Consider the following 17134-nt stretch of genomic DNA (forward strand, 5'->3'; position numbering starts at 1 on the left):
TGCTGGATTGTGAGAGAATGTTCCTCAGGTCGTCTCTAGTATACACCAGTAGCGTACATATTTGTTCAAGAGAAGGGCTGACTGGCGTTATTTAATTTAAATTTTTGCATCGTGTCTACCAATATGCTATCAACTAGAAGCTGAAATTCAATATGATGAGAAAATCTACCAAAATGGCACTGATGTATGGTTCGTCATCTGGCTTTTTTTTTGATGGGCTGATCTCTTTACATTCCGTACACTTGTAAGGGGGATGAAGATGGATTCAAACTTACTTTCTGTGTACCATTGGTAAACACGTGCAATAATGCTAATACAAGTGTTGATTTTTTATCTTGTTTTTATCAAAAAAAACTTGCCCATTTTTTTCTTTGTATAGTCATTAAAATATATTTTTTCTTTGTTCTAGAAACATATTTTAGGCTTGCTTTATATATACATCAGCAGCTTCCTTTAAGGTAAATTAAAAACAAACCATTTGTTTATAGAGTTATGATATGTATAATTCATTCATTTCGTATGGTGATTCAACAGCCGTGAGCCCCTTTTATGGGGAGCTACGGCACCACCTCAATCCCCACTATTTTTATCCGGGCTCAGGACCGGCATAACTGAGCATTCAGACCTATGGCTGAAGGGAATGTTTTAAGTATTCCTGATTGTATCCGTGTGTGTTCACGGGGCCGGTTTGCCTACTTGCGGGATGAAAAACCCCAGATAAACTGGGGGGGAGCCCTGCTGTCCACGCCCAAGACCAGCTAACTTGGCTATGGCTGAGGAAGATCTTTAAGCTCCTCACGTCATTGACGGGAATCGAACTTAGGACAACCAAGCATATGGTTGCGAAGTGCCAAGTAACTAGGCTAACCGCAAGGACATATGTCTAATGTTATAGAGTTATGATATAGTCTAATTAATACCATCTACTTCCTTCCAGTCTAAAAAAAAGTGGGTTCAATTCTACTGTGGTATGAATGTTGGCCAATGTCTTTAGATATTACATGATGATTCATAGCTGCTCTATTTATTAGAGACCTGAAGTAGACTGGAACGCTCCATGTTTAGTCTTTAAAATAGAGAGAGAGAGATCCCCGATTATGTAACATTTATCCCCTTCACACTACTAATGGTAAGTTTAAAACCTTTAGCTTGCGAGATTAAAAACTAAAAGAGGTTAATATAAATTTCAGGTAACAGATAGACAACTACAAAGTCTCTTCTTTCTTAAAATTTCAATTAAATACCAGCAATTTATAAAAAAAAAAAAGATGCTATAATTTTGGGGAAACTAATACTAAAATAATAAAGCAATTTTCTGTTCTCAAGTTTGTTTTTAAAAAAATAATAATAATAACTGTGTTATTTATTAAAGGTTCACGCAGTATTTATATTGGAGTTTCATTTTTTTAGACGTATGTGGCAGACATATGTGGCAAACTTATCATCGGCTAGCTATTAAAATATATTTAAACTAACTTAACAATTGCAGATTGTTAAACTGAGCATGGATATGAAATGCCGAAATATAATCATTTGCAACTGTGCAGTTTTCTAATAGCAAAATAAAAAAATGTGCAAAAAGTTTTTTTGCGAGAAAATATAATCTTCAGCAAAACGTTGCTACCCTGTCAATAAAAAACAATCCCAACCACATCTTCTTTTTGAAGTAAGAAATAGAAGTAATCCTGCTTAGCTGGGGTTCAACTTTCTTTTGAGTTTACAACCATAGCGAACCACGGGAATCAATTTATTCCACCACACGGCACACCTCGACAGCGTCTATATTGTAATTATGTCTACAAAATTCTGTTTACTCTTCGCTGTGTCCTCTTACTTTCCGAGACTGCAGGAGGTCCTTTCCTGCTTCTAATCTATCCGTCAGCGAGATACCTTTATCTCCGGTTATCCCGTCAGTTCTATGGCGATCATTACCGCTACGCTTCTGATTAAAGGTGGAGACAAAGCAAGTGGCGGTGATTGATATTTGGTACCCAAGTAACCTGCCCGAGCTGTGTAGCCACGCTACGATAAGACACACTGACGGACGCAGCTACAGCTATAGACAGGCCTCAAGTGAATTGTGACGTATTGAACGCCCCAGGGTTTGGTCGTCCTTATAACACGGAATCGGGGCCACACTCTTGTTTCGTTAGAGAGGGGGAAGAGAGGAGAGAAACGGAGGGGTGAAGAAGGACACTGGTACAATTAACACAAAGAGATGCAACAAGAGATTCATCAAGGAACAAAAAAGTATAAAGTGAGAAAAAAGTAAGATAAGAGACAAGCCGAGAGGGAATGAAGAGAGCGATAGGAGAAGGGAAATCGATTAGTTCGAGGGACTAGTTGAACAACGGGAGCTGGGGAGTTTAAAAAGTTGAAATAATTCGAATAGACACGCGGAAGTACCCCGAGAGACAAAGCGAGAAATAAGAAAATTAAATTAAAAACCAAATAGAAGATGATTGCTGAGAAGTAGCGTGAGTCGCGGAGGAGTGTGTAAGACACACAGAGAGAGAGAGAGAGAGAGAGAGAGAGAGAGAGAAGGGGGAAGAAATCTTCGGTAGCTTAAATGGCCATTATTAATTCAGTAGCGAGATAATTAACTAATCTCGCGTTAAGTGGGGCTAGCGTGAAATCACGAGATTTTTCTTTGCTTTAATAGTCATTTAACTTTATTTAAAGAAAGCACAAAAAATGCACGTAGAAATCCCGAAAATGGCATTAGCAATTAAGATGTCATTGCCACAGAAATGGAAATGAATGGAAGACAAAGCAAAACATTTTCCTACAAAAAACATAAAAGGTTAATTGACAGTATAGAAACTAATAGTTCTACCAGAAAGCTTATCTGCAATTTTTATATGATGATTTCGCTGTTGTGTTTGATCATACATTGGTTGCTTATTCATAGAAGCTCGCATAGGAAGATGTTAAATTGTCAATAATTGTTTGAACGTTGTTAACAGTTTTTTCCATGAATTAAAGTTATAAACAGTATGTGAATATTTAATTTTTTTTCATCATTCATTTCAGCTATCTGAATTTGAAAATAAAAAAAAGTCCTTAAATTTCATAAATTCAAACTTATCTTATTGATTCATAGTCCGTTTTTTTCATAGTCCGGCAAAAGTATTTCGAATTCGGTACGTGTAAAGACTTTGATGGTTATGAAGACCATGTAATAAACATAAATTCACGTTTCGTATTATTACCATGTCCAGATTAGTGAACTGGTAAAGCATTATGAAACCCAACGATCTATATGTCATTGTCCTTTCTCTCTGATATTTTTATTGTTTATTCACTGTTTAAATATTTATTTGTTGTTTACTGGTACATTTAATTCCATACTTGTTTTCCTCTACTAAGTAAAAGTTGTAACCTTTTACATGATCATCAAAATCATTTGTAAAATATATTTGAACAAAAGTTTTTGTTTCTGCTATAACACTGCAGCATGCTGTAAATTGATATAATGGCTAGTGTTTAAAGTCAATTAATATTTTAAATGCTATCATTCCAAGAAGCAACATAACAACAACAACTGAAGAAAAGCTTTCTATCAACTCATATTTGATTATTTGGAAGGCAGACAAAGAGGATTCCTCAGGTCTTATGAACGCGATTATGAAACAAAAATTGCCAATTTACTATTTGATCGACTCATCTAATTGAGATATAATTAGGTGATAGCAGAGATATAACAAGAGACCAAATTATTGAAAAAAATACATTTCAAATTACATTATTCTTTAATTTTACGTTTGTATGATCTCAAAAAGGCAGAAGTCCTGAACAATTCTTCAGGGAGAGAAAGAGAAAGAGAGAGAGATTTGTTATCTTGCATCTGTGCAGTCGGATAACAATGCATTTATTATGAAGAATTTTGTAAAACCTTTGTTTTATAATAAATCAGAAAGGTGGGTTTACGTTACGCTATTTTAAAGTTAGAATTCCTGGAGTGTATTGAGGCGTCCTAAGCATCAGTTGTAACACGAATAGTAGATCACAAGACTAACGCAACAAATGAATAATATCTGATCTATGAATGAAAATATAGCATTTGATTAATTAACATTACAATGCTTTTATTTGCTCAGATATTTCTCATCTGGTAAACGATTATGATAATCAATTCTTTGCTAACAATCTACCTATTCACCTTAGAATATTTCAACAGACATTTTTCAAAGTTTTCATTTGAATTTCTCCTTTAATTTACATACTTTCCGAGGACAAGTCATTGGCCAGATTTTCCACCCGACATTTTCCATACAACTCAATCTTTTACCTATTTTATTTCTCTGGGATAAGAGAACTTGCCTGCAAGTTTGTTCATTAAGTAGCCACGGCCGTGTTTAGCATTTTAAGCAGATATCTTAATGCGTCATCCTCACGCAATGCAACTACTTCTCTCTTCGTTCGTTTCCGTTGGATTCATTCAGCTGCTGCTAAGTATTTGTTGGAACGAAAAGAGGAAACCTGTAAGCAAACATATACTAACATGGAGCTTTACTAACATATACTAACATGTGCAGTAGTGATCGTACTTCTTGTGGACGCCAGGTTTTATCTATCTGTGTCAGTCGTTAACTCGCTCTCTCCTCATTAGGTACGCTTCGATGCTAGCGATATACTATTTAGGAAAGTTACCGGAAGCCTGCACCATATGCTCTTCGAACAGTGCAATACGACACTACGTTAATATACCGAACAGCTGATTAATGTGGCTGAGAGGCCAAATGAGAACTAAGTGCCAGCAACCCTTCACTCTAAATGAGCTGCACAGTTAGTTCCTCATCCAAGGGCTAACCTCATTAATTTAGTTGACTAACCGCAGTGAGAATGTTTTCATAAATAAGAAGTAAATGTTCTATACTTGCAACATTAAGTGTTTCCTGTATCAATAACTGGCCACCCTATTTCTTAATTTATCTGTTTATCGTCCAGAAACTATATATATATTTTATGAGTGGAAAAGCATGAGACCCAGTCATTCACCTTCAATTGAAAAGTCTTTATAATAGTTCCTTGCATATCAGATGGGAATCAACCCCTGATATTTCTAAGCAACGAGTGTCGTTGGAGATAGCAGCTCTAACAAAACATATATCAACAGCATTTTCTACAGCTAGTGAGGATTCGATGAATTTATTCCTCTTGTTTATTAATACATTTATTCAGGAGTTTTATTCGAAATTTATTAAAAGATAAATTAACCAAAAGATAGCTTTGATGTGATATCGTCTTTACTGAAAAGCTTTTTCTAGAACTTTTGCATTTGTAGATATATCACAGACACTTCTGGTCAGTTGGATGTAATTGCATTGTTAATATGAAATGGATGATGGAATATTCTTTGTATAAAATCAAGTTTGATGCTATTTATTCTTTTTATAATTATATTCATTTTGATTTATAAGCAGATATAGTAGTATGATTGTCAATGAATAAAAAATAAAAATTACATCGAATTAAACTGATTATCATGAGATATATAGAAGCTTCGACTAGTGTTAAATATAAACCATCATAATATTAAAATAACTAGTAATGCATCGCGTGAAAAGTTTAACATTCATTCAGCCATCATTACGAGAACGACTTTGTCGTTCTCGAAATGATGATATTTTAAAAAATATTTTAGTTATAAAAATCACTCTTTTAAAGTGTGTTTAGCTACTTTGTGTTAAATGTTATAGATCTAGGAAAATTTTCTAGAATGATTTTAAGTTTAGAATCTAGCACCATTTACGTGTGTCAATATATGAATCCATCATCATAGCGAAATCAATTAATACATTCGAAACATGAATTGTGAAGATTATAAATTCTCTTAGTTAATGGACGTTCATTTTTCTGTCTTTATTTTTTTCTGGATTAATTTTCGTTTACTTTCTTTATTGAATTGTGTTCACGCTTTCATTTTAATGATAAATAATACATTTTTATGGTTATGATGTTGAAAAGATACGCTGTTGGTTGTTGCAGCAGTTTCAACAGTCATAGGCGTTACAGTCCACCTTACAAACTATTTCGTAGACCATTTCCATGACAGTAGTAATCAGATTTGTTGAAAAACATGAACATGCGAATTAAATCAGTAATTTACATTTTCATTAATTTAATTCCTCCAGAGGAAAATAACGTATCATTAACAACCAATTAAACTAGACTCTATTGAATTCTTCTTAAATTTTACTCAAACTGTGTTATCATGATTTAATACCATCTACATAATTTAAAGATGTAACAAGAAGTTAAATAACCACGAAAACAGTTCATCGACATCATTTTCCGATATGTGCTATGGAATGCATGCTGGCTGTATATAATTGAGTTTGTATTAACTTCCCCTAACGACTTTTCTTTATATTAATAAATATCGATTTTAAACTTAAATATTTATGATTTTTATGTTACATTTGTATTAAAAATAATTCATTGATTACGATTAGAATGTAAAATGAAGAAGTATCACATGCTAGTGCTTCTATAAAACGCCTAAGTATTCAGTAGTGAGCGGAATCGCCATTATGGTCGTCTATCCCCTGCTTTATGTAAAATATCTCGTTGTTTAGTCTCAGTGCATCATCTCAGTGACAGCGGTCGTGTGTTGGATACTAAATATTCCTGAGGGCAGAGATAGTCTGTCGTCTTTTCTCTCCTGGTCATTTTGGCATGGGCTTATATTCACTCACTGAGCTCATAATGTTCTGCTGCTATATTGGAAAGGTTGGCAAGAACCATTTGTTTGGGTCTCTTAGTTTCACTGGGGCCGCTTCCAAGTGCTGGGAGAATGTTCCGTCTCTCTCTCTCTCTCTCTCTCTCTCTCTCTCTCTCCCTCTCTCTCTCTCTCTCTCTCTCTCTCTGTGTGTGTGTGTGTGTGTGTGTGTGTGTGTGTGTGTGTGTGTGTGTGTGTGTGTGTGTGTGTGTGTGTGTGTGTGTGTGTGTGTCTCTCCGTGTGCTGCCTAAGCCTATCTCTCCGCTGGGACCAACCATATTACTGCCTGCCCACGCTATCGTGCAGCGGTGCTTAGCAACGAAATCCCAAACGAACAGTGACTTTCTCCTCATGCCTTTTGCTACCATCTAGGTTCCGTAGAGAGAGTAGTCCTCGTAGACTCCTCCCTTGATAAATATGGTCAAATCGTGAGAGGTGTGTTCGTCAAAGGAAAACGAGAGAAGAGAAAAAGATTTCCAGAGGGTGGAACATGTCTGGGGTGAATAAAGCGACAGAGATCTGCAGAGGGCGGAGATTCTGAAAACTGTGATTTAATGGAGCCTCATACAACAATTGCGTATATAACTAAAACACGTTCACTGGATGAGGGAATAATTTTTGATGGAAATAGAGTCGTGTTATGCTTAGAACAACAGAATAGTAGGGAATTTATGCCACTGAGTTCCTAACAATTACTTGTACTAGTCAATATTTTACTTGTAATCGTGAGAAGATAACATATAGATTTATCCACGTGATTAGTCGTTTCAAGAAGTCAAGTATTCGTATTGGATTGTATAACAAAGAACTTAAATTTGCTAGTAATAAAATTTAAATGCTAAACCAAGTGATAAATGTCGTGTAATATATAAATGAAGAAAATAATAAAAATACTCAGCAAAATATGGATCTAAAGATTTTAGTTGACATTATCAAACAAAGTGTTCATTTAATTTAGCAATTATAGTTGAAAGAGAAATTAAATGTTGATATGTATGTATATAAACAGAACTCATTTACCTCTTTATAGCATTGCCTATCAATCTTTAAACCTCTTGTCTCTATTTCATTTAAAAGTTATCAGTTGTCTAAAAGCTACTTAAAAGAGATAACAGAAATGCCTTTTAGAAGGCGGTGCTCATTATGAACATGGTCTGCTTCTTTAATATCGTTCAAATTCTACCTATGGTATGAATAACGTCTTTATGGCTCTTTGCAATTGGATGAGTGTGTGTCATCAAGCGCTTTTATGTGCAATGTGATTCCAAGATTAACCAGTACATAAATTACAGAATTTTGCAGTCAATAAGACACTTATGATGATTTGGGTATCTTGAGAGTAAGGTTGTCTTAAGTGTCTTAAGTATCTATGACATCTTACAAGAAAGATGATCGTCATTGCTTTCAGACATAAGAGATGTGGTGTTAAAGCAGGAAAGTGAAGAAAGAGAGAAATAAAACGAACGAAATCATTTGGAAAATGCAGAATAATCAGTTAAATGTTATATCCAGTAAACATAATGACGCCACTTCTCTTTTGATATCAGTTAAGACAATAATTAAAATAATATCCTGCTCCAATTATTGTTAAATCTATTTAAATCAAGATATGAATGCATTGATATCTTGATTTAGCTGAATGAACCACGAGACTGGTAGAGTATTAATGTACATTGCTTTAAATAAATAAGCCCTACACTAATTTGTTTTTAATTCTTTTAAAATCTAACAATCGAATTGTCTCAAAATCAGTTACAAAAATTCAATGCGCTATCCTCAAACCAAGGAAGTAAATTTCTCTAATTAGGCGTTGAATTTAAATTACACATTAGGAAGTCTACTACATAATTGTTTACAGTATTTTAGAATTGAAGCCGTTGAGAAATCGAACACCATCAACATCATCATCAAGTCTTTCCATGCCTACTGGCACATAAGGCTGCAAAAAATGTACACCGAAATTGTACAATAAATCGAATTTCATTCCCTATTGACAATTAAGATTTCTCACAAGTAATAAAAATAAAGATTTATCGGATACTTATTTTATGGAGGCTCCAGTTTATGCATATTTCGTGTCCACTTCAAAAGTCTTTCGCTAGTAGTACCGTAGAATTTCCTTTTGATTATACTACAAGTGCTTTGAAAGGCTTTATACTTGATGTTTAATTACGAATTTTAATTAGAAAGAATAAAAACCCATCTTTTGAAATCAAACAAAAGGCAAATAAAAGTAAGAAAAACGTGTCTGAAACTAATGTTTCGGTGTATTTCAGAGAGTGTTTATGGTTTGGCTTGAAAAGATTACTTTTTAATTTAATGTCTATGAAAATGGTGTAAGTGTCTGTCCTGGTTTTTTTCCCCATAAATATCGACTTTATTAATTAGAAATATATTTACATGAAGTTCTCCAAAATAATTCTTTTAGTGGATGCCTTTCAGTGAAATACTGTTTAAATAATAATAATAAATAAACACATAGAAAGCTATATGCCAGGCATTTCTACAGTCATTCTTAGCAATCAGACCTGCTGTGTATAATAAATGAAAGTAAAGAAGGAAAAATTAGCCATCTACAAGATGCCGGTTGTTGGCTAAATTCATAAAACGAAAGGAAACGAAACTGTTTGTATAATATTTCTCACTGTAGGAAATGGTTTTGTGTGATTAAGTAGAAAGGATTTTGTGACGTCATATCAGTTGTACATAACCGGCTAAAAACGTTATTTACGCGTATCACTTTTAATGTTAATTATTCCGAAATCTTAGGTTAGCCAATTTGGATGAAATCATTCAGTAGGGTAATAATGATGCATAGAATAATCACCATCAATATGTGAATGGATGAATTCAACGTTTGTCTTTCAGAATAACCTGTCGCATTTTATTAATAGCTGCATCAATTGTTATGCACATTAAAGTCTACTTCTACGATTATTATTAGAAATATTAAAAATATTATTACTGAATAATATTATGAGGTCACAACGAAAGTGATTTTGAGCAATGTTACGCTGTTCCAATAAGCATCTGAGACACACGCACACACGCACTACATTCGCACAACTCTTCATTACATTTAAATTATAGCGTTTATTATTTTTCATCTAGTGGGATTTCGCGACTCCTAATTAATAAATAATAACAAGTATTTTCTTAACTGGCACTGAAAAGAAATAAGTATCATCCCTTTAAAACAAACTATGAAAGATACTCGTAGTACGATTGTTTAATAAATGCATGATTTAGTTTCATTTATTTAGTACATTTAGCTTCACATAAGTCTAATTTATAACTAAGCTGAAACCTTAGGACTTTTTCAGTATCATTACACGTTGCTAACTTGTAATGATACTGAATTCGAATTGTTTCGAATTTTTAACAGCGAAACTTTGGTTTACACAAAATGTTTCCCATAAACTAAACCTCGCAATAATTTTTAAAACAAGCATTTACTAATATCACCAATAAGACCACGTATCTACTTCGATTTATGGAGCAATTTGAAGTCTAAGGTATCAAAATTAAAAAACAAAAATGATGGTCGTGGTGTCTTGATAACTATATGACAGTTTCCATGGAAGAGACCATGCAATAGCAAATAAGTTAACATTATTATATTAAATAGATGCAAGACAAAACCGAATAGCACGTTCTGGTAATACAATCGACTGTCATTATAGCAAACCCCCACTAAAGTGAGTCATTAAAGCAAACATTCAAAAATTCCCAATAGAAAGAGCTAAATCCCTATAGAATCGGTGCCATGCTAAATGAAATGCACTTTGGTACACAATCCACTATAACAAACTATTTCTATGCTCCATATGAGTTCATTGTAGTTCGTCTCGACTATATTTAGTTTTAGGATTAAATATTATCCAATTTTTGTACAATTGTAACCAGAATTATATCCCTAAACTGCAAGTAAACACAGAAAAATGGCTTTATTTTGAAACTCAGTTGCTTAAGTTTACTCATGAGGCTTGTAAGATATTTCATCTCATCATTAAAGCATGTGAATCAAATGGAGTAACTTTTTAACATGAAGGTTTCAACCATAAACTATCGTATTTACTGGCTTAGCATCTTCAGTTAATTTTGTTTTTTGAACCTGTAGAAATAAATCTGATTATCAGTTGAATCAATTAAGTATTGCGTATTCAAATATTCATGATACATCTCATGAATATTTGAATCGCACTGTATCGAACTATAGATGAAAATGTTCTTTTACGGTTATGACAACATAAAAAGTATTAGTAAAAAACCTAACCCTAAAATTGTCATGTTTTATGTTTTGCGTGAATCATCTTTATTCTTCAAGTACGATTTGTTAATGACGTTTCAACTGCCAAACCAAAAAAGCTTTAGGGTATCTCAAAATCTTATCGTTTCCTCCTTAATTAATACAACGGAGATTTCCAATACCACCAGCGTATAAATCATAATGCTCATAAACTATACCCTGACATTCGTCCATCTTCACCCCGCCAACCATCTCTCTCTCTCTCTCTCTCTCATTTTCGTACTCTCGATGATACATCTGACCTTCTCGGAACAACTTACGGGCAAGAAAAACACTTGGTGAGTGCGAGCCTTTCAGTGCTCCCTATAATAAAACAGAAACATCTGTTCCAGGGCGTCTCGAGAGAGTCATTGGGGTAATGCAGGGACCCCACATAGTGGCGTAATCAGTGCCCGTTTGGCCAAAGGAGAAAGATGGACAATATATAGAACCTTAAAAAAAAGGCGAAAGAGAAGATTCGTTCTTCCAGACTAACTTTTAATGTCCAAGATTTAGTAGTTGGCAGAAAGCTGTAATCTCGGTTCGCATTAGGCGACGATGATCGAGTGTCAAGTGAAACGCCTGTTTTGGCCACGATGCAATGTGAAGTCAAGCAAGTTATCCGCTAGGGAATAACTACGAGCTATCTTTATAATTAAAGGAAATTCGGGTAACTCTCTTTAACTGAACTAGGATTAGTGAAGGTGGTTATCATAAATAATGGGTGATTATATGTTATCTTTTTTGTTTAGGTGAACGCGGTGACCTCATCAGTTTCAAAGGTTCCTGTTGACTTCGCCCTTGAAACTTGAAACTATTGCCATCTTAAATAGTGATCACGTAAGTTATCATACTGGTTACTTGGACTCGCGGATTCCATAATCAGGAAATGTTAGCTCTTTACCCAATTCTCCTCTACTCAGACTTTAGAGTGGGCATGGAGATGCCCGCTCAAAGATGGAAAATATGGATGTCGGATTTATGTAAGTTTCTTGGTATTATCGCTGATTTTTATTTTATTTTCATGTCTTAACACTATGAAATGTACAATATTCATATTTAATTATAAAAACTATATTGTACGTTATGAGAATGATGTTAATCTATTTACTGAGGTAATATTAGAATAATAACACACACGTGTGCTCGTAACTTTTAGTAGTTTATGTTTTTCTAATGTTAATTTCATGTACGGTCCGTTCTAAACTTATATTAATGGATGGACTAAGGGCTGTATAATCTAGAAACTCAATTCTAGATACCAAATGGAGCTTTTTCGAAAGTCACAAAAGGCCTCCAATAAGTAGGGTGGGTTCTCACAAAAACGATGTCCCCACATGCTCAACAAAGAAGGTAATCTTGGAAGTATTTCACTCTCCAATAGTGAAAATATTCGCTGTTGAGGATCAAATTATTACACTGTTTTCCACAGGAAATGTTATTAAGTTCAAAGACATAGTTAATACATTCACAGATAGGTGTGTACTTTTATGATTTTATTTGGGAAGATCGGGTATTTTATTACGCTATCCTCGCTTTCGTAAAGTACGGCTGTAAAGCGTGAATTTCTTTCATTCGGTTCACGAAGTACAGACACCGCCTTGACCTTGAAGCGTTGCGATCAATAAAATAAATCGTGAATTAAACAAAGCACGCCGTAACGAAATGACGAAATGGATATAATAGGAACAAGAAAATTAACACAGCAAAGAACGTTTATTAAAATTTCTGCAAATGGCTACGAGCAGTCAGTTATCGAGGAATGAGAACATTGACAAATAATCGGTATGCCGTTGAAATCTGGCAGTTCCAATCAGGTAAATGAGGGCAACGATTGGCATCAAAAAAAGGGGGGTAAATTATAACTAAAAATAAATAACGAAAAATTATGAGTAGAAAAACATCTTCGAATATGTCAACTGTTTTTCAGACGTTTCAAATAAACTGAGATCAAACTAGTCACCACTCCACAATTCAGGAGGATCTAAATGAAAGGCTTAGTTCCATTAATTATCAAACAATTTGATAAAGTATAGTTTTATAATATAATAAAAGAAATCTAGGTTTAATTTATCTTTTTGTCTTTTCTTTGCTGATTGTTTCCAATTTCAAAATACTGCTTCACCCGACTTGATCCTTTAAAAAATCATAATCGAGTCACCTATAGCATTATTTTCAACGACATTTATAGAACCAATCAGCAAAGCAAATACTAAAAGATAAATTAAATCCTAATCGTTTAAATTTTTTGCAGGATTTCTTTCATTGTTGTTCCTAGTGGATGAAGGGATAATAACGCAAACAGAATTCTCCAACCTTGCTGATAACAATGATGTTTTCCTTGAAACAATTCTTGGATTAGTGCACATGAGGGAATTTTCACAAAAAATAATTTCGTAATTTTTCTTCTAGAAAAGCACATATTTTAGTCTATCAAGTGAGAAACTCACACGATAGGCAAAATATGAGGTTAATTTGTTATGTCGGGTTTCCTTACTTTTAGTAGTTATGCTTTTACTCATGTTATGAAAACATTTGAAATCTATTAAATGGACGTCAGAAATCTAAGATGTCTCTTTTATGAAATAGTTTTTCATAACATGAGTAAAATGAGTTTCCAACAAAACTTCCTCACTACGTTTGTAGCAGTTCTATAATTAACGTAGTTTGTGGTTTAAGTTAGAACTGCTACATACTAATATGAAAATCAGCAAACTTATTCCGATATAAAAATATTTTTCATCCTTCCATATTAATATTTTTTCTTAGCTTCCGACTGCTATTTTTCTTGGATTTTATATGATTTTTAGATCATTATTTCATTCAATTAATAGTTTCACGTGTTACAGTAAATAAAAATATTAAATAAATTATTAGTCCAAAACTGTGATATTCAGTGGGATGCGAAGAAAGCAAAGGTCTATTACAGATATTTGTTATGATCAAATCTATTTGGATGCGCTAAAATGCATATTTCTCAGGATATGTCACAATGGAGGTTTGAAATATAAAATAATAAATATATTAACATATTTCACCTTTCAGACAATTAATTTCATTATCGCAAAATTACGTTTATCAAGATACTAATTATATAAATCAAGTATAATCCTGTAGTTGCAGCTGCTTTCGTATATAATTATAATCCAGTTCTAAATACATTACGGGGATTGCAGAAAATAACAACCTAAGACTCATACCTGTGCTTGCGTTGTAAGCAAGTGGTTTTATAAAAACGGCACCTTATTTATCAAAACGGTATCTAAGTTTCCTTTTTTTTTATTTCTTTCAAGACATCCTCCTCTTTCAATAGCGAGTTTCCAGTGCACCTCTTAATGTTTCCTCCACCCCGTAATCAACTGTCGGTTACTCTGGAAACATGGTCTTTCATTGTGAATGCAAGAATTGCAGTTCTTGTTGGAAACGCCTCCTCACATGACTCGGAATTGAAGTAAGGACAACTTTAAAGCCCTTAAAAGTAGGGAAATTAGGCTAATATAGAGTCCAACTGTATTGATACTGAGAAAGTGAAATGCACATTCTTATCAGTGTACGCCTAACAAGAACTGAATGATGGAAATTACAACATTTAAAGAATTTAGAAACTATCCTTTGCGATGCATTCGAAAAAGCGATGCTTAGCTTATGGTTGAGAAGACCCATGACTCCCACAATGGTCGTGTGTAACATTTCATCTAGATTTAGCCATTTTAACTGTTTCTCACAAAACATTTGAGTATCCCTCCTTCGATGAACATACTCAATCTCCAGAGTCTCACCTTACAGCTTTGGTTCTCTCCCTCATTTAAACACAAATTCCTTTTAGACAAATGTAGCTCGCATTAAAATATATTGTGTGCTAAAAGCAATGGAATTTGGCCATAAGAAAGGTGGTTGGTGGGACAGCAATACTACTTTACTGGGGAATTATGTAACGATATATTTCAAAAAAATAAAAAAATGAATTCTTTAGTTACTCATTTAACAAAGGAGAAGAGAGATTTCTCATATTTTAACTTTTCAGTGTCCTTTAGAGACTTGTTTCTTTAACCTTCCTTTAAGTTACTAAGCTTAATTCTAACAATACCAATATTTGGAATTATCGGTTATCAGTACAGTTCAAGTTTTGAAAAATATCCATTTGAAAGAAAACTATGCACTCTAAAGGAGTTTTTATACCATTGTTAATTAACCCATTAGTCGATATGATTTTAATCCTACTAATCCTTCTGTAAGAGTTTCATAGTGAAAATTATTTTAATGTTTTACTGATGTTCATTAATATGATCGAGACAGTTATTCATAACTTAATATGAACTGTAAGTTAGGATTTTAATACAAATGTGATGCCTGAAAATTTGATGAGATATTTTGAGTGGAATATGTAGAAAAATGTTGAAATGTTTAAATATATTGCCAAAATAAACTATTTCCTCATTTTAAAATGAAAACGAATCGATTGTTAATAGCACAAATAACTGTTAACTTCATTTTCTCCTAGGCAGAGTAAAAGTAAATTCTTCTAGCATCTCTTCTTCTTTTGCAAATTACATACGTGTTATAGTAGTAAAGATTTCAAACAAAAGTAATTTACTAAGCATCAGTGTGCATTGCTGTGCTAATCAATTCAATTCATTGTGTGTCTACTAATATCGTTTAGATAACAATCGATGATATTTTAATATGTTAATGTCTAAGAATCTTACAAAATTAAAATTTTCAAGGATGGTTAATTTTCTTTTTGAATTATTCATAGTTTTAGGATTTCAAAGTTTTTTTTCTTCTATAATAATTCTCAATTTATAATTTAATTTAATCGATAGTTTTGTTTATAAAATTTAATTTGGGGATATTTCGAATGAGAAATATATTGTTGAACGTATACTTTCAATTATATTGTTTTTTTTTTCAGAGTTGTTTACACTCCAAACTCTGAATGCTCTCAGATTTCATGCTAAGTATGAATCCGAAAAAGAAAAACAAACGAAATATCATATTCAGAACGTAGTATCCTTTAAATGTGATTTAATGATGTTTATCAGTTCCACTTTATATATATCGGTCTGGTTGATAACCAATTCCAATAAGAGTGATAAATAACAGCTGTGGTTCTTATTTATTAAAGTAATTTGATAACCTCATGAAGAAAGACAAACAATGTTTAGTATTTCTTTCTAATATTGACAAAAACAATTTTCCCAGAATAATCGTTTATTTCGTTTCCATTAAAATTAACATAAATACTAAAGGAAGTTCTATACTCATTGTATCTATTTCTATGTATTCTTTCTGAGATAGTATATATTTTTTGTATCTTTCTATAAGCTGGAAGGAGAAAAAAAAGATTAGCAAAGTAACCTCTCTACCGTGTATTGAACTATTCCACGTCTGCAATCTAAAGCCCGCTTTACCACAACAAGATTCTGCCATACGAGCGTTAGTACATATTCCTAGCCTGAGGGTAAAATCTGTGATTTCAGCCGAACCCCGAGGATGCGACTATCTTCGCTTCCATGGCTTATCTTGTGTAGGAAAATGTGGGAGGATGATGATAACAGAAATGTAGCTAAGACGCGGTGTGAAAGAAATAACTCTCTGCACCTTGATTGACGTTTCGCTGTGGTTTCATAATCCTACTTGCTGAATTCATTTAAATATTTGGCTTTAAAATTCGTTTAATATCCCCAACTAGTTTAATTTGCTGGAATTATACATTCAAGATTCGACTTTAATTTCGGGAGAATTTATAATCTGATTTAGTTGTATTTTATGTGAATCCCATCTAAGATATAAACTATAGTGCATTATTAGTCCCACAGCCAAACTAAAGTTAAATAATCCGAAAAAACCCTGCTCTACAGACCACACACATGGAACTATTTCGAGCCATTTCATGCTTACAGTAAACAGGATGGTTGTCTCACACAGGGTGATGATATTCATCTACCTCCTAAAGACATTCATAAACATCTTTGCCCATATTGGGATCGAACCTACAACATGTTTGTTTGTTGGAGACGGTATCCACTGGTCTAAGTTGGTTATATTAGTTACATTGCTTAATTATTAAATATAACAAATGTACCTCTATCGTTTTTAATTGTATATCATTTTGTTTATTT

General features: G+C 33.3%; 1 long non-coding RNA gene across 1 annotated transcript in view; it reads left to right on the top strand.

The window, feature by feature from the left end:
* The window catches only part of LOC150108625 (uncharacterized), a 266756-nt gene extending 250743 nt beyond the window's left edge, over positions 1 to 16013 (top strand). Inside the window, exons 2-3 of the long non-coding RNA XR_016550667.1 lie at positions 11765 to 11995; positions 15925 to 16013. This is a non-coding gene — a long non-coding RNA (uncharacterized LOC150108625). The remainder of the gene's footprint in view (positions 1 to 11764; positions 11996 to 15924) is intronic.
* Positions 16014 to 17134: the final 1121 nt, after the last annotated feature.

Source organism: Typopeltis vanoorti, chromosome 3, assembly GCF_054136105.1.
Source record: "Typopeltis vanoorti isolate ZY-2024b chromosome 3, IOZ_Tvanoo_1.0, whole genome shotgun sequence".
NCBI lineage: Eukaryota > Metazoa > Arthropoda > Arachnida > Uropygi > Thelyphonidae > Typopeltis > Typopeltis vanoorti.